This window comes from Corvus cornix, chromosome 7 (genome assembly GCF_000738735.6).
Source record: "Corvus cornix cornix isolate S_Up_H32 chromosome 7, ASM73873v5, whole genome shotgun sequence".
NCBI classification, from domain to species: Eukaryota; Metazoa; Chordata; class Aves; order Passeriformes; family Corvidae; genus Corvus; species Corvus cornix.
This window is the reverse complement of record NC_046337.1, coordinates 27,758,683-27,779,145: the sequence shown is the minus strand read 5'-3', so window position 1 is coordinate 27,779,145 and position 20,463 is coordinate 27,758,683. Positions and strand designations below refer to the sequence as shown.

Sequence of the window (20,463 nt, the reverse complement as noted above, 5' to 3'; positions counted from 1 at the left end):
TCCTCAGGTAGGTGCAAACTTAGTCTTCATTTAGGAAGTTATTTGCACTTCTGCTTGGTATTTATAGTCTAATTTAATGAGGTGTAGGAGAGAGGAGAGTGCTATGAAATCCAGCTCAGCAGCTTCAGCATTTATTTGTTCACTTTTGTAGCTCTAAAGTTCACAGAAATAATACCTAATATTTTTCTGTAGTTAATTCAGACTTTTCAGTTGTGAAGCTGTACCAGATGACGGTAAAGTATTTGAACTGTGCCTGCAAAACAGTGTCATCTCTTATTGTAAGACAATACTGCTGCAGCTAGTAAGTGTTGGATGTGGCACAGGAGCTGTGGGAATGATGGGGGTCTGCATATGAATTCTCTGCTATTTTTTCAATGTTGAGTATCCAGTTTAGAGTTCAAGTGGAGTAATTTTTGCAACTTTATACAGCGATGCAGACGGAAAAGCAGCTTTTTTAATTTAAAAACCCTGTTCTACTTCAAAGGGTTTATTTAAAGCTGGGAATCAAATGGCATAACTGTTGCAGCCTGCAGCTTCACTCTAACCCCTTTACCTTGATTTCTTTTTGTCTGCCTCTGTTCCTGTGTGGATATTAACTCTTACTTTGCTGTAAACAAAGCACAGCTTCTACAGTGTTTGTGACGTACAGGGGGGGACAGCTAAGTACTTTGTTATTTTGTGGTTAGCTCAGCAGGATAAACTTGGATTACATGACAGGTTTTACAAGAGGGAACAGGTTGTTCAGGTAACTGTCTCCCAAGACCTACATGAGCAAACTACACTGTTGGGTGGAGAAGACCATCTGGATCTTTCATGATCTTCACACAGACACACTCTGAACCTCCTGTCCAGAAGAGTAAGACTTGCTGCCTTCTGCTTCCCCTGCATCTCTCTGTCTTCTCAACCTTCCAGTTGTTTTCCAGCTTGTTTATGTCAGAGTTCTGTTTCACTCAGCCTTGCTCTCCTGCCCTCTATATCTCCTCCCAATTCTTTCTGCTCAGGAATGGTGGGAGAACTCCTATGAGTTGTTTATCCATGAAGCTTTGGTGAATGGGATTGGTGAAAGAATTTTTTAATGTCAGAGTGACTCCTTAATTATTTCACCTGTGCGGAGCCAGATAAAGAGCCTGAACCAGCCAGGAAGTGATCAGATTCCTTAGGTTATTTGTCTGTGGCATTCTTTCCCTTTGTTTTTTATTCTTTAGACAAGCTCTAAAGTGTCAGAGTACATCAGAAAATGAAATTCTGATGCGCCAGCAGCCACCTCCTGCACCAGTTGTCCTTCTAATATTGATAACCTATTGGATATGCAGATGTGAAGTGTAATGATGGCTGGCATGTTACATGTCCTTGACTACTCCTTTGGTGCATTCCACTTAAACACGTTCCTGATGAACCTATTGTAATTTCACTGTACGTGTTCCTTCTTGGCAATCATAGGTGTCCTGTAGGCAGCAGCAAGATGCTGATCCCTGCACTTGTCTGTGAGCAGCAAAAGAAGATGCAGATAGTTTTTTGGGCACATTTTACCCAGCAAATGCTTGATCTGAGTGTTGTTTGATTCTTTTCGTGCACGTTGTACTGCAAACAGCGTAATCAGCCTCCTAATGTTCAGTTAGCCTTATGAAACGACAGCCTTTTGTTCCACCTTTTCATTAAACTTCCTATCAGATTGAGGTTTTAGGACACAATGAAAAATCTGGCCTCAGACATTAGTTTCTGTTAAGATTCTGAATTTGGAAGTGAACTGTCAGTTCTGAGGGAAGAATGGGGCAGAACAAAATGGTCTTCGCCTTGCTGCCATGGTAATGGCAGTGAAGTGCTGATAAGTAACAATATCCATCTATGTGTGAGTTAACTCCTTATGTATTCTTCAGGGAGAAGTACTCTGGCATAGAATAATATCATCTTTCTCATAAAAATTTGAAGCCATCCTAAGGATTATAATTAATAAGGGTTTATATTCTTGTATAATAAATTGGGTCGCAAATCGTACATGTTCATTACATTCTAGAAGATTTGGGGACCATGATGACAGAAGTATTGTCTGAATTCTGTTACATGCAGTAAGACACTTGTACAAAGGATGACCCCAAAGTTTGTGGGGTTTTATACTGGTTCTATCTATCTATCTATCTATCTATCTATCTATCTATCTATCTATCCCTTTTCCAGTTTTGTCTTCTAGGTTTTTTATATTATCTTTCTCTTCTCTTAGTCCGTGAGCAGTCCTTTCTGGTCTTTCAGAGTAGCAGGCTGTATTTGTGCACTAAATCAAGTAACTGCACCTAGATGGATTTTGTTCTTGTTTTAGCCAGAGTGCTGTTTTAAGCAGATTTTTTTTTTTTTTTAGGATAATTTTCAACAGCTACTATAAGGTAGGTTCCTGATGGAGGGCTGTGTTCAGTCCTCACACAGCTTTCCTGTGCAGCCATGGATGAGGCACTTTCTGCATGCACTCTCTCTTCTTGTTAAACAGAGGTGCTGCTTTCCTAGTGCAGAGCCCTGGGGACACTTTCCTTTTGCTTTTGAGGAATTTGGATTCTACATTGCTAAGCTTCCCTTCAGTCTTTTCTGAGATAAATAAAATCTATGCTTGGCATCCTTCCATATTAAACCTTACATTACCTTGGTAATTTATAAATCACATTGCTCACATATTTTCTGTTATGATCATTGGACTTCTAAAGCACCCTGCTGATTGATCAAACCTTGGGGGTTTGATACCTTTTAGTTTCTTCTGTAATTACTATGTTTTAGTACTTTCCTTTAATTCCCTGTGTGCTGTGTAACAACACTAAAGCTATGGTAGTTGCATTTATTGTTTTTTCTAACTTGATTTTATGTTTCTGCCTGTTGATCCACTCTTCTTTCAAATACTGTCAGACATGTCACTGTATCAACCATCACCTCAACTGCCAAACTCCTGAGCTAGTAGTTAAATCATAATTTAAATGTGCCATTTTTATTATTTACATTACTTCCCAGATAAGTTTCATGTTGATCTTGAAACCACACTTCAAAGCACTCAATACTTTTGCTCTTTTTTTCCTTCTGGCTAGGATTATCTCGTGCAGATGACTTTTTGATGTGAAGGAGACCAGGGTAATGTCCATATGCAAAGCCAGTCCTTCAGTGTGGTCCCTACTTTGCATGGCTCCCTGTTACATGCACTTTTTCTTTACACCAATGTAAGTGTCATTTAAACTACCCTACATCTCCAAATGGCACTGGAAAAATTTGTTATCAGATTGGGAGTTTAAGGGAGATTGTCTTGATTTGATGATTAGTAAATGACATGGTGTTTTTTACCTGAAGATTTTTGTTCAAATTGAGCCTGGCGTATTAATAGCAGAAAGTAAATTGTCATCTATAAACTCACCCAGCCCCATGGAAAAAAGTTCAAACTCTTGTAAATTATTCTTGTTAGCAAAACAGAGAGTAGGGCAGGGTCTGCAGTAGCATTTTGCACCCTGCCTAGAACAGAACTCTTAAGCAGAAATTGGAATTGCTACACTTTTTGTGCAGCTTTTTTTCTTTTTGTCCAGTGGTGTGAGAGAAAGGATTGTAAATATTTTCTCCTATAGATCATCTTGCACTGCAAAACTTGGAAGCAGATTCACGTCTTTTAGATGTCAATTTTTTCATCTGTCTTTAGTTCCCACATGAGATTAATCAGACACTAGGACTGAATCCACTTTAGAGAAGTGGGACAACATTTAGAAAGTAAATCAATTAATTAATTTAGAAGTCATGGTGCACAAACTAAAGATTCTCACAGAGTTGCAGCATTTGTACACCAAATCTTTGAAGCTGAAAAAGTTTGCACACTGGACTATGACACAGTACTGAGTTTTCATGTTCTAGAGTTACAGTCATAAAAAAGAGTCCAAAAAAATTTAGCTTTTTTGCTAAATTTTGTTCAGTCAGTGTGTTTGCTTTACCATCAACACTCTGAGTTGGCTGTACATCTTTGAAAGTTAAAAGGGAAGAAGTGACCTCTCTGTCAAAAGCAGCTCTCACAGACCCTCGCTTACTTGTGCCTAGAAAGGCAGGGCTGTTGGATATAAAATGGAGACTGGAATGTTCAAAAGCTCTCATTCAGCTTATGAGCTCTTGATCTTCTGCTCACAGTATCAAGTCCAGACAGAGGACAGCAGTCTACCAATGCTACCAGCTAATGGAATTTCCCTATTCTTCGTTGCTGAAGTTTTGGGGTGGCCCAAGTGCTTTTGGAAGAATAAAGCTGCTGGATCAGTCAGTGGCACGGTGCCTCTGGGTTACTGAGGGTAGTTTTCCTTACTGGCAGGTGCTGCAGGAAGTAACACAAGTAACGCTATGATAAAGTCATCACTTCACGGGGGATTTACACACTTTAACTTCAGGCACCTAAGTCTAGTGATGATGGAGCTGAAGGCTCCTGCAGGGTCAGTGGGACACCTATGGCTCCCCTGACAGCCCAGGCCCTGAGGCTGCTGGCTTAGGACTCAAGTTGGATGCCTGAAGCTAAACAGTGAGACCAGCCTCTTCAGCCCAGGGTCTAGTTCAGCCACAGAGCAGGAGTCTGCCACAGCTGCTAGCAGAGGTACCTCTTTGGCTGTCTCTTTAGTGCTGAGCACATAGCAGCACTCTGAATGCATGATGGAAGTCCTCAAAAAGATAAGCATTAACCCAGCTTCAATATCCTGGAACTGCAAGCCATTATCAGGAACTCTTCCGACCAACCACAAGGGGTTTTTTTGGTTGGTTTGGTTTGGGGGTTTTTTTTGAGATTGACTGGTGTCACTGAGAGCTGTCTCTGTATCTTTCCCCTCCTTTTTGGATGCTCCCTCAGGATAAGGAGTGCTGTGGTCTCAAACAATTCCATAAATAAGTATAGAATATTTTTTTCTTCCTATGTCTTTCCACCTAATGATGAATTAAGAGCTTGTGCAAAAAGAAACAGAGAGAGAACCAAAGATATCAAGCCTTATCTTGTTCACACAGAATCTGCTGCTTTGCAGACTGCCCTTCTCTAGAGTCCTGGGAAACACAGAGAGGAAGAGGATGGTGGGTGCCAAAGTGAGAGTCAGAATCCCAGGACCTGATATATATGGTGTATTGTTAGCTGTGTTTGTTTTGGGAGCTTTTGGTAATTTTTCTTCTAGGTTTTTGTCTCTCTATTTAATTATCCTTTTCATTACTGATTTCCTGACTTAATCTGAATGTGCATAAATCTCCACTGCAGATTTATCATCTCTATAGAAAGCGCTTTCAGAGTGGTTGTGCAGCTTCCCAGAAAAGGGACACTGTTGGAAAATGAAGCTTTCAGGTTCAACAATAAGCCCACTATTATGCTGATTTTTGCCAAGCTTTCCCTCACTTTTTTCCCATTTACTACAAGAGCGATCTCAAGGCTTCTTTTTGTTTGTTTTCGAACTTCAGTCATTCTTAAGTGTTTACCACCCTGCTCAAGTCCACTCACTCTGAAACATTAGACACTACAAGATATGGCTGCATTGCTTCTGGAATCAGAAAATGCCCAGGTTCTTTTTTTCAGCTGCACATTTCTGTGAAGGTTTTAACCAGCCTCTTTGCCAATCTTAAAAATAAAAAAAAGAAAAGAAAAATATTTCTTAGAATATTGCATTTTGATTGTCACAGTCATTTGAGGACTTTGTATTTTAACCAAATGGGAGATCTCAGAGAAGCAGTTGAAATTATCTTTAATATAAATAATCTCATTGCAAAACAGATTTTTGTTTATATAGTATATAGTCTGCATGCTCATAAGCATTTAATCAAATTCAGGTCTTGTCTGAGCAAACATAATGGCCATTGACTTACATGTGAGTTGTGAGTTATTCTTTCTGAATTTGACCTGCTTTGAGAGCTAAAAAAGATGCCGTCCTTCGTTTTTTTGCTTGGGATCACACAGGCAAGTGGAGAGGCTTTTCTATTGCTAAATTTTTTCTGAATGTTGAATACAACTTTCTGCTGTAGGAACCCAACCTCTCTAGGGTTTTGGTCCACTATGACTGTCAGAATTTTTTATAGTTATCATGAATTTTCTTTTTCTTCTTTCTATGCTTGTACTCTATATAATGCTCTTTGGGATTCCACCCAGGTCCCTTGAAAGGATCCTGTGTCTTTTCTTTGCTTGGCTGCTTTCTCCTAAGCCAAGCATGTAAACATCTATCTCCTGAAGATATATTCCTGTTAATCACTTCTGGTGCCTCTCTTTGAACTTCTTTCCGCTAACATTCCAGTTTTTAACTGCTGTTAACAAAGGCCAGGATAAAATGTTATTCTCAGTCCCTCTGACTCAAAAGATCCTTGTTATATTTATGCCCTAGATTAGCAACTGCTGGACAACATGTAATTTGCTGTTTTCCATATCTTCACCCTCAGATCTGTTGCCAGACCACTGTGACTGTACCACTTGATATCCAAATTTTTGTGTTGAATCAATTTTCCCTTGCTGTGAGCCAGAAACAGCTTTGAGCCAAGGGAATTTCAACTGATTTAATTTGTTGCCAATTAACAAACTTTTAATCACTGATTCTGGTATTGAAACCAACAAACAAATACATATTTAGAGAAATACACCTCAGCTCCCTTCCAGACACCTTTCCTCCCTGCTGCGTGGTCTCCTATTGCTGGTGCACATGGCACACAGTCCCTTTGGGGAGGCAACAGACCTCACCAAATAGCAGGAGATGAGGCTTTGTAGTCAGTGCATTGGGCAGGACTCAGAAAACCTGCGCTTTATTTCTGCACCTGAGAAGTTCTCTGCACCATTTCTTTCTCTGCTACTGTCCCTTATCTGTAAGCCAGGAAAAATGGCAGTGACCTGCTTCGGGCAGTACTGATTGCCAAGAGGATGTGGTGTTACTGATGCAACAGAAGTGTTGGAGTCTGTCAGTCTTGTGGGAGCAGTAGGTGTTTGAAGGAGATAAAGGACATAAAATGTATCCTATGTAATTGTTCTATTACCTTTGCTTTCAGTTGGCTCCTGTTCCATCCCTAGCCCCAAAACTAATCAAGTAGGACCAGATACAAACCCATATTATGTGTGAGGGGTGTTCTTCCCCTTCAAAAACAATGATTTTACAAAGGCTGTGTTGTGACATCCCTCTGGATTACTGCAGCTCATTATCTGATATTAGACTATGACATGTCAATTTTCAAGGTCCTTTTCATGACAGGTCACCAGCTGCTGGAGCTTCAGCATCAACTGGATCTCAGTTAAAAAAATCTTTAAAGAAAGGGGGGGTGGGAATGGTGTGGTATTTTTAACCCAGGTCATTTCAGTGGTCTGGACTGTGGGTAGGTTTCAAAAACTGAATAGAATAACAGATTACAGTGCCAGGATGGAGTCAGGGAGGCTGCAAGTGAGCAAGAAATCATTAAGACACCTTTCAAGCCGAAGTTACTACATTGTACAGTTACACCTGGAGTATCTCTTAATCTTTGTCATATAAACTGAGGAAATTCCTTTCTTCTTCTGCAGATGGCAAACTGAGGCTAAGAGAAACCAAATGAGTTGTCTGGGGTCACATCAGAAATATGACCATGGTTGTGCAGGAAATACAGTGACCTAAGGACTTAATGCAAAATCCAAAGTTGGTGCTTTGAGCAGGTCATCTCACTTCTAATATAGCCCAAATGATCCAGCTGGGATGCTTAATTGCTGTTGCTCATTTTATCTTAATCAACTATTACCCTCTCCACAGAAAGTGAACCACTGCACCGTGTGTTAACTGTAAAGTTCATACTGCTATTTGGCATAAACAGAAGATGAGAACTAAACTCTGGGCAGCTGGTGTCCTCTTTCTGAAAATGTAAGCTCAGCATACAGTCAAATATGCTGCAAGTCAATGCAGATTTGCACATTTGCTGCAAAAATTAAAAATCTGGTGGAGTAATGCTAAAATTTTTTCAGTGCTGCTGTAGAATCTGTGTCACCTTGTCTGGAGATCACCTTCTACATATGGGCCCATTATTCCCTAGAAAAAAAAGCTGGCAGATGTTGCATCAGTCTCCGTATGAAGAGCTCCTGTTGCCTGAAGATTTGTTTGAGGCAGCCATTCATGACCCTCACAGCAGAACATACATTATCTCTTATGTTCCCATTTCAGCCTCTGCTGTGGATGGCAATTTCCTTGTGCCAGCTTTTGCATACACCTGAAGGCTTCCCAAAGCTGTTATTCCTCCTCTATTTGTTTACAGCTGCCTTGTACTTAGTGGGTTTTTTTCACTTGTGTTTAGAACCCAGAAAACTCCCCCTCAAAACTGTCCAAATACACCATTTCTCACAAGAGTGGTAGATGAAAAAAAAGCAACCTTAGGAATTAATTGCAGTGTACAGAGTATAAAACTTTATTGGAAAATACATTAAAAAGTAGACCACTTAATTTTTGTTTAACTTCTCTAAATAGATTTACAGTTCATCTTAAACAATTAACTTTAAGTCACTACTTTTTCAAAAGCCAGAAGTAAAGATCTGGAATGAAGTTTCAGTTCAGGTTTTCCTTCCTGCCACGCTGTCACACAAAAACCTAAGCTATTTCTGGCTGTTCTTATTTTTAGATTGTTCTTCATATACCATTTACCGTCATTGAAATTAATGACAAAATAAAAGGAGTGACCTTTGGCTAGGCACATACAGTTTATGCATGAGCTAAACAGCAGGATCCTTTTTCATTCTTCTTTTTCCCACATTCTCTTTCTCCCTGCTCTCCCCCATCTAAATATAATTTGTAAAGCCTTTAGAGCCTTTCATCCTATGTGTTTCCACTGTGTTCTTTTAGATGAATCTCAGGTCCATGATTCACATCTATTCTCTTGTGCTGAAAGGTCAGTGGCACCCTTGTTTTATGAATATAATCCACCATTCTCTTGAACTTCAGAATCGTTTCCAAAACTCCCAGGCAAAATTCATACAGCTCAGGGTGCAAACAAATGTTAGCATTATTGTGAAGCACACTCTCCCTACACAAATACAAGCCTGGACATACCAAGCTACATTGTTTAAAATAAACCAGCATTTACTGACGGTCTGAATAGTTTTGAAGACATGACTCCAAGTGCAGACACAATTCTCAACCTGTAGCCTCACCGTAACACTATGTCATTCATGCCCAGCTTTCTGCAGCAGGTAGACAAGTCCATTTGACAGATCCTCAACAAAGCCACCGTGCCCGAATAGAGTAGAAAGTGCCCAGTGAGGTTTCCTGGGGCACCACTGTCGCAGCGAACCTTGCACCGTGCTGCTGCGGCGGTTCCCTGCCAGCCCCACTCCCTGCCAGGAGGAAACGCTGCCAGCTCTGCCTGGTTTGCAGGGTGGGTTGGATACGTTCTTACTATAAATTGCACCTTGAATGATTTTCAGTGCGGCAGTTTTGGAATCCTTGGTTGAAAACAGTAAGGCCCGAGTGTTGTCTCCAAACTGTGTTTGAGGGTGAAAGAAGTTTGTTTCCTGGCTGAGGGGAGGGAGTCAAGTAGAGGTGTGCTATGACCAAGAATGTGCCATTTGTGCTAGCTGGAAAAGAGGTATGCAACCATTTTGAGAGGGAACAGTATGATTTTCCAGTACTTGTGGCACACATTGCTAACAAAAATGAGAACTGATATGTGTTTGGGTTAAGGGCAATGCTTATGACAGTGTAAGACACCAATACTGATAGTAAATCCAGTTTATAGTTGTTATGGAATTTTTGGGGGATTTTTGGTTTTGGGGTTTTTTTTTGTTTGGTTTGTTTGTTTGGGTATTTTGTTCCAAGCGTATGGTTATACCTCTGCATTCTAGTGTTTAAATTTAAGTGGATAGTTATTTATGGCTTCTTAAGCTTTGCATTAACAATCCTGACTGTATTTTATTTGGAACTTTTAGGTGGTATTTTAAAGCACTGATTACTGAAAAACTTGTGGTGAATTTTTATATTGTCATTGTTTGCCATGAGTATTCATTGAGATTTACAGCATCACAGAATGGGTAAGGTTGGAAGGGATCATAGTGAGTCATCTGGGCCAACCTCCCTCCTCAAGAAAGGTTATCCCAGAGCATAAGGCACAGCATTGTGTTCAGATGGTTATTGAACATGTCTAGAGAGGGAAGCTCCACATCCTCTGGGCAATTCGTTCCCATGCGTGGTCACCGCACAGTAAAGCTCTTCCCCATGTTCAGGCAGAACTTCTTATGCATCAGTTTCTGCTCCGTGCCTCTTTTCCTATTGCTCAGCACCACCGAGAAGAGCCTGATCCATTCTCTTAACACCCCCCTCTAGATATTTATACACATTAATGAGGTCCCCTCTCGGTCATCTCTTCTCGAGGTTGAAATGTATCTCCTGGCCGTGACTGATGTTGCCTGTTTACTTTCACTTACAGAGAAGTTCCTGAATAGTTCCTTACATGAGGCCCAACGCTCTCCTTGCGCGTCGTGGGTGGTTCATTTGTGCGTGGCAAGCGGGGTACACGTAAATCATGTGCCCGCGGCTGTAGCCAACCCCTGCGGCCGCTCTCCATCCCTCACAACTCCCCCGGCCCGGCCCGCAGAGAGCCCAGGACCCGCGCAGCGCTGCGGGAGCGGCGCCTCCGGCGGCCTCGCCCTGGGCCCGTCCCGCCGCTCCCGCCCGGCGGCGCCCCCGGCCCCGAGCCCAGCCCGGGGCGGGCCGGGGGCGGTGCTGGCGCGCGGGGCGGGGCGCGAGGCGTGTCCGCGGGAGGGCGGCGGTGCCACGGCCACCACCGGCCCCAGCCCCTGCTCGGCCTCCGCCGCGGCCGCACCAGGTAAGGCGTCCTCGTCGCGTCCCCTCAGCGGCACCTGCGCGGGTCGGTGGGGGGCCCGCCGGGAGTTTCGTGCCCAGGGGTGCCGGGGAGGGAGGGGTGCGGCTGCCGCGGTGCCCCACCCTCTGCTCTGTCGCCTCGGGTCCCGGCGCCGAGCCCCGGGTGCGGGCGGGCCCCTCCTGGCGGCACGGGGACCGCAGCCGGGCCGGCCCCGTTCCCTGGACCCCGCCTGGCGTGCGCTGGGACCGGCTCCGCCAGCGCCCGGGAGCTGCTCGCCGCCGCTCGCCCTCGGCCGCCGCTCCGCCAGCTCCCGGCGCCGCCGGAGCCGAAGCGGGGCTGGGCTGGGCTGGGCTGTTCAAGGCTATTCGGTAACAGCCTCGGCCATAAATGATTAACTGCGCGCCCGGGGAGCCGGGTGTCGCCGAGCGCAGCCGCCCGTGCCCGGCGCGCTGAGCTAGCGGAGCGTTCCGTCCCGAACCGCCGCCGGGGGCTCTGGCGCGGCTGTAAACGCTGCTGCCAGCGCTGCCACACCGCAAGGTAGGCACGGAGCTTGCTGTGCCTCAGCTGCTGTTTCGGCATAAATCCACCCATTTGACGCTCTTTTTTATATGTGCCAAGGCAAAAGACCGCTACGATGATAGGGGTTTTTTTGTTACTGATTTTGTGTTTGGTTTAGGGTTTGTTGGGTTTTTCAAATCTTTCTTGTCTTTTTTACTGTGCACAAAAAAAAAATTAGTAGGTATGGAATTCGTTGATAAGCAGTGGCAGCTGGCAGTACTCTTTTTATTCTCTATCAGAATGCAATGTCTCCTTTGTTGAGCTGTAAGTTAATAGTGTAAGCTCCTTCCCCACCCTCAGCCTCATCGTGTGGAGATGTGAATCACTTGTACTACCAGATTTGTTTTCTTTAGGAGAACTAAGAGGCACCACAGAAAATCCATCTGTTTCATTCCAGGTCACATTCCACTGGATTGATTTGGTTGATTTCAGCTTGAAAATGTGCTTCAAGGCAGCTAATGATATTCTGTGGGAATTTTTTTTTGGTTAACCTTTAAATTTGAATTACCAGTGTATGCAAGAGGCATTTTTCTTCTGTTTCTTTGAGCTCTTGATGCAATTATAAAATGTTTTCCAAAACATATTGATTCAAGAAGGTAAACTAAAAACTTTCTACACAGAAAGTAGCATGTCAGGTTAACAGGAGTGTATTTGCACGGTCCATGAAAGAAATCCTAGATGGCGACCTGTTGAATGCTGCTAACCAGAGTCTTCAAGCTGCTGTGAGCAGGACACTGTGCCCTTGCCACAATTGTTTCTGTGAATGCAGTCAAACCGTGCAAATGCAGAATGATTTCCAGGTCAGAACAGGTTGATGAATTTAGTGAGCCGCCATCACAAACTGCTGAAGCTGAACACTGCTGCAAGGCTGTGAGTGTTCTCCCACTAATTGTGCTAGGGGAGTGGAAGGTGTTTGGCCCTTTGAGAACAGCAGGATCTGTTAAATGTAATGAGACGCTAATCAAGATAAGGCTTGTACTGTGTCAGGTGCTGTATAACTGTGTAAGGAGGTAAGGTCACCACTCCGGGAAATTTACGGCATAAAAAAGTGTTATGATTAAGATGAATTAAACTAAGTACCTTTCAAAATGTCCTCAGGGTTATCCTTAAGTCCACAGTCCTTATGCCCAGGCAGTCTCCTGAGAAGAAACATGCTTGAGAATTATTGTTTTGTCTGACATACAGTAATGAGCCTAAAAATTGAACACAAGCATCTTTCAGTGTTGAGAGAGATTTGGTTCTGAATATGGATTGCTTATTCTTATCTAGTCCTTCTTGCTCAAAGAAACGGAAATGAGGCTATGTCAGGACACCTTCCTGCTGTTTCCTGAATTTTAAGGAAATGCTTGTCTGGAGCTGAAATTGATTCAAGCCTGTTTTTAAGAGAAAGTACAGAGTTTCCAGTGGCCTACAATGTGTTTTATATTTTCTTCAAGTTGTTCTCCAGCAATCATGGAGGTACCAAACCTGTGCCTGTCAGCAGTTGTAGACAACCTGTATTTGGTATTAATTCCCACAAACTATTATATTTGTGTATGTTTTCACCCACACACATGGCCTCTGTTGTCATTCTAGGGGGCTGTGTTTCCTGGTGTACTTTCAGAGGCCATGTCTTGGAGGTATTTAGACACTGTTAGCAATGTTAGTCATGCAGAATACAAAAAACTCCACCTCAGTCATGTTCTCAAAACAATCTGCTGTGGTGCTTTACAAATCTAAAGGAAAGGTCAAACTCCACTTTTCACTGTGCACTGGAGGATAAAAGTAAAGCTGTGTAATGACTTGGAGCAGAAGACCCAAGGGCAGTGAGACTTTGCACAAAGATCTAGGGAAGAAAAATAACAGTTAACTGCTAATTGCACTTGATTTGTAGCTAATATCAAGGATTTTATTGTCCACATTACTCTTGAGAAATATGACTCCTGTCTGGTGGTACTGTCTCCTCTTTGTTGTTTTGCACTGTTCCAATGCTTCAGTTTCTCTATTCCCCCTGCCTTCCTTCCTCAGATGCTTTACCAGCTTTCTCACAGTTTTCTTCTTTTAATATAAAAACAACAGTAATGAAATACCTTTATTTTAGACTAGGCACCTTCTCCTGTTAAAAGTTGTTTGACAGCAGTGCTCCATATCATTATTAAACCAAAAGATTTGGTCCTGAACTTCACTGAGATTAGCAGGGGGCTTCACACGTCACACCTCTATGCCCTGTGATTTCTGAGCACCTTGAACTTCAAGATGTGCAGCATTGTTTTGCCTCTACTTTGCATTGGCAAGAGTCTCTTTACAGTCCTCCGAACTGCAAGCTCTTGGTTTGGAGAGCATGAGATGATGGGGTGTGTGGAGTTACCCTGAGGGTGTGTTTGTCATGACAGGGCTTTACTTCCAATGTATATGTGGACGTGGTATGGTGGCTGCTTCCTACAGCAAAACTTTTGGCCCTTGTGCAGTCTTGTAACATGTCAAGGACCAGCTCCTTGCCTGATGTAATTTGATAAGGTGGTCAGAAGAGCTAAATGTAACTGGCACCCTGACCAATGGTGTGTGCAAATTACATTGTTTGGCTTCAGTGCCGTTGTGGGAGCACAAGGAATATAAATTTTGGGATGTGGCAAGGAGCTGGGGAGTGAAAACCGACACTTTTTGACTGTTCAGTTTCCTGGTATGTGGGTGGAACATACAGGTGAAGAGAGCAAGTCTGTCAGCCGTAACTCTTGTTTCTGGATGAAAGTGTAGTAATTCCCTAGTTCTGCGTATGGGTTAGAAGAAATCTATTTTAGGTTATTAGCTTCCACTGTCATTCCTGCTGAAGGTTTGTCCATGTGAGGGTTTAGAAATTTCATAATGAAATCATGTGTGCAAGTCCTGTTTTGAGTGTGTGTGCGCCTTCGCGTGTAAAATCTAAGAACTGAAGTGTCATTGGGGTAGGGGGAGAAATAAAACATTTTTTTCTTCTGGGAAGTTGTCAGCGATGTAACTGACATTGTTTTGGTGAGGGACTTCAGAAACAGACTTCAAAATGAAAGTCTAATGCTGGTTTCTCAATATAAAAGAGGTCTTTTTCTTGAATTGGCCATCTTATACTTTATGGGTGATGCCAAATTTGCTCAATTACTAAAGTGATTATTAAGCAACAGTAACAATGGTTTCACTTATTATCCCAGTACAATTACACTTTTACTAGATGTTGTACCAGAAAAAGCTCCTGATGATTTTCTGTTTATACAATAGTGCTACAGACCCTAATTAGGGTTTGGGAATAAAGTCAAAACTCTGCAAGTGTTTTAAGCTTCTCTTGTAAAACAACAATAATCTAGAATGCCAGCCCATCTTTTTGTAATACAAAAGAGACTAAAAATACGCTCTGCATGTACATAGTAGGAAAGGATTGGGGCATAACATTTTCAAAGCTTGTTCTTTTCTTGGTTTGCTTTTAACTGAAGCTCTGCAGTTTCTTCAAAAGCCGTGAGTTACAAATGAATCTGCAATACTTTGTGACTCCTTGTCCTTTCCTTCAGACAAAAGGCCCTTTCAAACCATTGTAGAACAGTCACTGATTTTCATGTGGTCATTCAAGAAAAGGATAGCAATTGGCCTTCATAATAGGCCTTTCAGTACTCTCTCGAGTGGTTTGCTGGCTGAAAAAAATGCCTATGGCAGTGTACTGTGTCCGGTGTTTAAATTACTGATGAATCTAATCTCCCAAGTGTTGGAAAGGTAAGAGTTCAAATGGCAAAGAAGCCTCACCTGTTTGTGAATACCAGTGTGCTGCTAGTCAGAGTTGGGGACAGATCTGACCTGTGTGATTTTCTTTGACTGAAGGTCTCTTCTATTTCTCTTTTTTTTTTTTTTTTTTTTTTTTTTTAAAGTGGTAACTTAAGCCTGTTGTTATCATGAACTGTCTTTCTAAGAGGGTTGGTGCTGTTTTATATCCTGGGTGGAGTTGAGCAATGTTATCTGTTTGTGCTGTGCATAGCCAAGTCAACTGTATGATTTCTTGGAAGGTGACTATCCTTGAAGGTTGTGGGTGTGTTTTGAGTTGGCATTCAAGAAGCTGCTGCCACTGTTGTGTTGACAGCTCAGTCTCATGGAGTTGTCTTTCTGTGCTGGTAAAGCCAACCTGCCTGGCAGCATTTCAAAATAAACACCTTGTGTTTGGTGTAGGTAGACTGGTATTTGTTGGCCCAACCTTGTGTAAAACCCATGCAAGAATTTATGGTGCTTGACTGAGTCTTACCTGGAACACCACCAAAAGATATTGTTGGTGCTATGAGACATTTCCAAATGAGAGTAGCTCTCATCTCAAAATTAGCCAATTAGGATCCTGGCTATTTTGTTAGAGATGTGTGCGGTACTTGCCCTGAAGGTTCAGCCTTGGAGTGTCTGCCTGAATGCTGTCTGTGGCACCTGGCTTTCGTTGCTGCAGAGGAGTGGTTCACAGTGGCAAATTAGGACTTGAGGCTTTCTTGCTGGGTTAGATACAACTACCAAGAAAGAGTATTTGGGCTCTGGACAACTCGAAGCTCATGCACATACTCAAATGGTTGTTTCAGACTAAATTACTTAGTAATACATAAAACCAGCTTTCAGTATGTACTGTCCTACACACATCCAGTTTGTGGCTTCCTCTTCTGCACTACACTTAAGCTATTCACTTTTAGTATCTAAATTACACTGCTGTGTACGGTTCTCTGTGTAAAATTAAATGCAGTAAAACCATTGCACATGCAGTTTGGGCGTGGTGGTACTTCTCAGTTGGAATGTATTCAGAAGCTGTGGTTTATGCTAGCAGTACAAGTCCCAAAATGTCATCACTATGGGACTTCTCCTTTCTGTGTTCTGAAGGAATAACTATCTTAGCAGTGATACTAGCCTGTGCAGTATTTGATTTAGTGATCTTTAGGACAAGGTCTGAATGAAATGTTGCCTTTTCTGTGTTTCTGTTTTCCGTTAATAACTTAGTTTTGGCTAGAAATTGTTTTGAATTGGCTGGTTTGTTAAGGTGCTGTCATGAAGTTGTGCTTTCGTGTTAGAATTGGAGCTTGTGGTCCTTGCACTGGGTACGTCGGAGTGAGGGATGGTGTGGAGATAGAGCTGTGCAGCTCTAAGGTGCAGAGAAGCTTCATCATGTGTTCCCACAGGAACTGAGGTGTCCTATGTACTGCATGCACTTTGTTACTAGGATGAAAGAAGGAAACCTACTTCTCATTATAATCCTTGAGGGTTTGTTCCTCTACAATAACCTCTGAAGTGTGAGGCAAATACAGATGAACTAGAGCAGCTGCTGTGTAAGAAGAGTGCCTGTAGGGTTGTGGTAGGGAAGAGAGCAGAAGGTGGTGGTTGGAGGAAGCCCGGGTGGGTAGGAAGGTTGGGCTTTTTGATACAAGATGATTCAAATTGTGTGCTACTGGGTCTGCATCACAGCATGGCTGGTAGCCTCACAAATTTTTCCTGTTGTGAATGACACAAGCCCTTCGTATGTCTGAAACAGGTGCAGTCTACATTCTCTGTAGCTGAGTTTCTGGGGAAGAGGTATTTAAAACTAAGGTCCTGTCAGACCTCTACATGTATTGGCAGTTTTGCAGCACCTTGATGTGAGTAGGAGTTTGGTTCTATGTCCGTAGCCAAGAATATGACATGAGAGACAGCTGTGGAGCAGGCTACAGCAGTGTGCTGCCTTTCATTCCACTTAGTGCTCAGTCCTGAAACTTCTGGCTGTTCTGTGTGAGGCTTCAGAGTCCCAGGGTGTTTCAGGATGAAGGGTACTCTATAATGGGAAGTGTTGTACTTTATTTTGTAGTAAAGAGAGTAAGCCTAGAAACTAAGGAAGTTCTGAACAAGGAAAGCTGTGTGGATGTGGATATCATCCCTGGAGGTGTTCAAGGCCAGTTTGGATGAGGCTCTGGGCTACCAGATCTAGTGATTGATGTTCCTACCCACGGCTTGGGAGTTGGAACTAAGTGATCTTTAAGGACCCGTTCAACCCAAACCATTCTGTGATTCCATGATTTGGCAGTCTGGGAAGTCACTCTATTGTTTCATAATCTGGCAACAGATGGTCATGTGTGTAAACTCATCCATTGCACTGCCATGAGTACAATGAGGATTGCAATGAAGAGATGACTGAAAGGGGACCTCGTAAATGTGTATAAATACCTAAAGTGAAAGTCCCAAGAGGATGGATCAGGCTGTTCTTGGTGGTACCAAGGAATAGGACAGGAGGCAATGGGCAGAAGCTGATGCACAGGAAGTTCCACCTGAACATGAGGAAGAATTTCTTTACTGGGCCGTGACTGAGCACTGGAACAGATTGCCCAGAGAGGGTGCAGAGTCTCTTTCACTGGAGATATTCAAGAACCGTCCAGACCTAATCCTGTGCAGTGTGCTCTGCAATGGCCCTGCTTGAGCAGGGAGGTTGGAGCAGGTGACCCACAGTGGTCCCTTGCAACCTAACCCATTCTGTGATCTCTTGACAGAGAACAGTGGGTTTCTGTTTTCTTTGCTTCTGGGATGAGGTTGCTGTATTGGCATTTTAACACCCGATTTCCTTCTCTGAAGTTAACCTGTATGCAACCATGATTATTTTATGCGTTACCCTACAGATGAGGAAGGGGTAGAAATTTTTAATTGGTGTTCCAGTGTTGGATTTCCAGAGACATTGAGCGCAGGAAGTTATAATTGCCATTGTGTACAGTCAGGTCCACTAAACATCAGCCTGTAAGTGAATGATGGTGCCTTCCAAAGCATTTTAGTGAGAATTGCTAAAAAGCAAAACATGATTTATTAAGCTGTAACAAGGGACTTTTTAAATGAAAGAGGGATCATCTTGTAGTTGCAAGGTCTATTAAATTGCAAAAAGGTTAGTCATTAGCATTGTTGCATCATATTAAAAGAATACAGCAATGTAAACTCAGTCATTAATTAAACTGAATAGCACATTTTTAAACTATTGTTCACTATTTTAAGTGAATAATGTCTTCTTCCATCTAGAGAGCTGCTTAGCCTGCTATTAGAAATTTCTGTGAATTAAAAAAGAAAAACCTCAGGATTGCTGTTACTGATGACAAAAACCAGACATTTTGTACCATGGTATGGTGCTTATTCTGGACTGAACTCAACCTTCCAGGCTCTGCATCCTCACTGAGCTGGCTGTGAAGTCAGAGTCCAGCTCTGCAGAAGTGGTTTGATAGAGGGAAATGGTCAAACATGTGATAGCAAGAGCTGTTTCTATGCAGTGCCAAAGACCTGGGCAAGGACAACTCATTTTGAAATGTGAGTCTGTAAGGTTGGAGTGTGGTGAGGGTGCTTCCCCACGTGTATGGGAGCGATGCTCCTGCAGAGCTGCATTCCTTCTCCAGGCCTCTGGCCGACATGGGGAACCGCTGGAGCTGCCGCCAGCTGGCAGCTGGGGTGCTTCGCAAGGGCTGTTGCTGAGTGTGCTGGTTTTGTTGGATTTTGTCTTTAAACGAATTTGGTACCAGACTCCATAAAAGGCTTTGCCTTTTGCTCATTTAGGATTTTTTCTGGAAGGGACCTCAGGGACTCTTAGACACTACATTTTTGGACATTTTTGGTGTCCAGTACTGATCACAGAGCTTTGGGAAGGAATCTGTTGTTAATTGAAATGGAAAATACAGCAGATGGGCTCCTTAAGAGACAGGCCATAAATCGTTAACTGTCTGTGTTAATACAAAGGTAGGAAGGTATCTGTTCATGGGTTACAGTTTAACACCCCCTACCTCCAAAACACAACCAGCAACACAACCACAGAAAGTTCCACCATAATATAAGGAAGAACTTCTTTACTGTGGGAGTGACTGTGCACTGGAACAGGTTTCCCAGAGAGAAAAGATATGCAGTATACCTGGAGATATTCAGGAACTGTCTGGATGCAATCCTGTGCAATGTGCTCTGGGATGACCCTGCCTGAGCAGGGAGGTTGGTCCAGATGACCCATGGTCATCCCATCCAACCTTACCTAGTCTGTGACTCTGTGAAAAGATATAATCATATCACTCTTTATTTTGTAATTTGATAATTCTGCTTTTAATAGTCAGCTTTTACAGTGTGCTGTATTCCTGAACATATACCAGGAGTTGCTTGTCTGGCCTCTCAAGTTCATTGACTTTGGTAATTCACTAGAAGAAATGTGCTTATGTGCTAAGGTGGCTGAGATAATTTTAGGATTTAATATATTGGTGATCAAGGTGAACATGAGGTGGTCAGGCAGTGTGTGTTTCTGAAATCTGCAGCTATGCATGTTGAGGGATTTGCTTACATGTGAAAGCTTTGGTTGTTCATACTGGGGACAGGAGTTATGGGTGATGTTAAGCAGAGCCTACACCGTGCAGGTCCATCTGTGAAAGCCAGGAGACCTTGGAAACAAGAAAGATAGGTTGTAGCTACTGTGTGCCACTCCCCTCTTCTACTGAAGCAGCAAATATCTTAGGAAATAAAATGGAAAAATAAATAATATCAATGCACTATAACTTTGCAAAGCTAAAACAAACAGAAGTCTGATAATTCTCAAAGCAGAGGTTGGGCTAGAGATGGTAGCTTGGCCACGTGGCATGCATTTAATGTTTTCCATGCAACATTGTCATTAAATGGGATGTTACTTTTTTTAGTGTACCATAAAATATTCAGACTATGTCTTGTGGGTGAGTGGTTATTACTGGAATAAACTTTACTCTTGGTACGTCAAAGGCACTTAGAGCAGAGGTGCCAAGTCATAGATCAGTTGCTGAGGCTCAATGTCAGCAGTAAATGCATGTTTGTTCCTAGGAAAGTAAATGCAGACATGAATTCAGAATAAACAATCCATATAGAAGATGCTATACCAACAAACTGAGGCAAACTCCAATTTGCTTTAACATGGGGTATATCTGAGTTCCCTGAAGGCGTTCCAGATTTGCACCAGCACCTATTTGCTTTTGTCCAAACTAACTAGCAGAATAGAAAACCACACTGTATTTTTGCTTTATTTTACCCAGATTCCTTCATAACTAAAAGAGTGACACAAGCATTTCAGCTGAAGCCCAGGCCAAAGTCATTTAAATCACCAGTGAAACAGTCTCAGTTCCAAGGTGAGAAGTTTGCTTACAAACTTTGGGTGTTATTTTGTTACTTGTATGTCATTCC

The 20,463-nt window shown here is 42.6% G+C and overlaps 1 protein-coding gene across 4 annotated transcripts in view; it reads left to right on the top strand.

The window, feature by feature from the left end:
- Positions 1-10,686: 10,686 nt before the first annotated feature.
- Positions 10,687-20,463, top strand: part of SPATS2L (spermatogenesis associated serine rich 2 like) — a 79,433-nt gene continuing 69,656 nt past the window's right edge. Inside the window, exons 1-2 of one of the 4 annotated variants that reach the window (XM_039554633.1) lie at positions 10,693-10,770; positions 20,316-20,408. The gene's annotated coding sequence lies outside the window, so the exon portion shown is untranslated. Of the gene's footprint in view, positions 10,771-11,142; positions 11,305-20,315; positions 20,409-20,463 lie in introns of those variants that run through there. The other 3 variants (XM_039554632.1, XM_039554634.1, XM_010406578.4) reach the window with 3 other exon arrangements.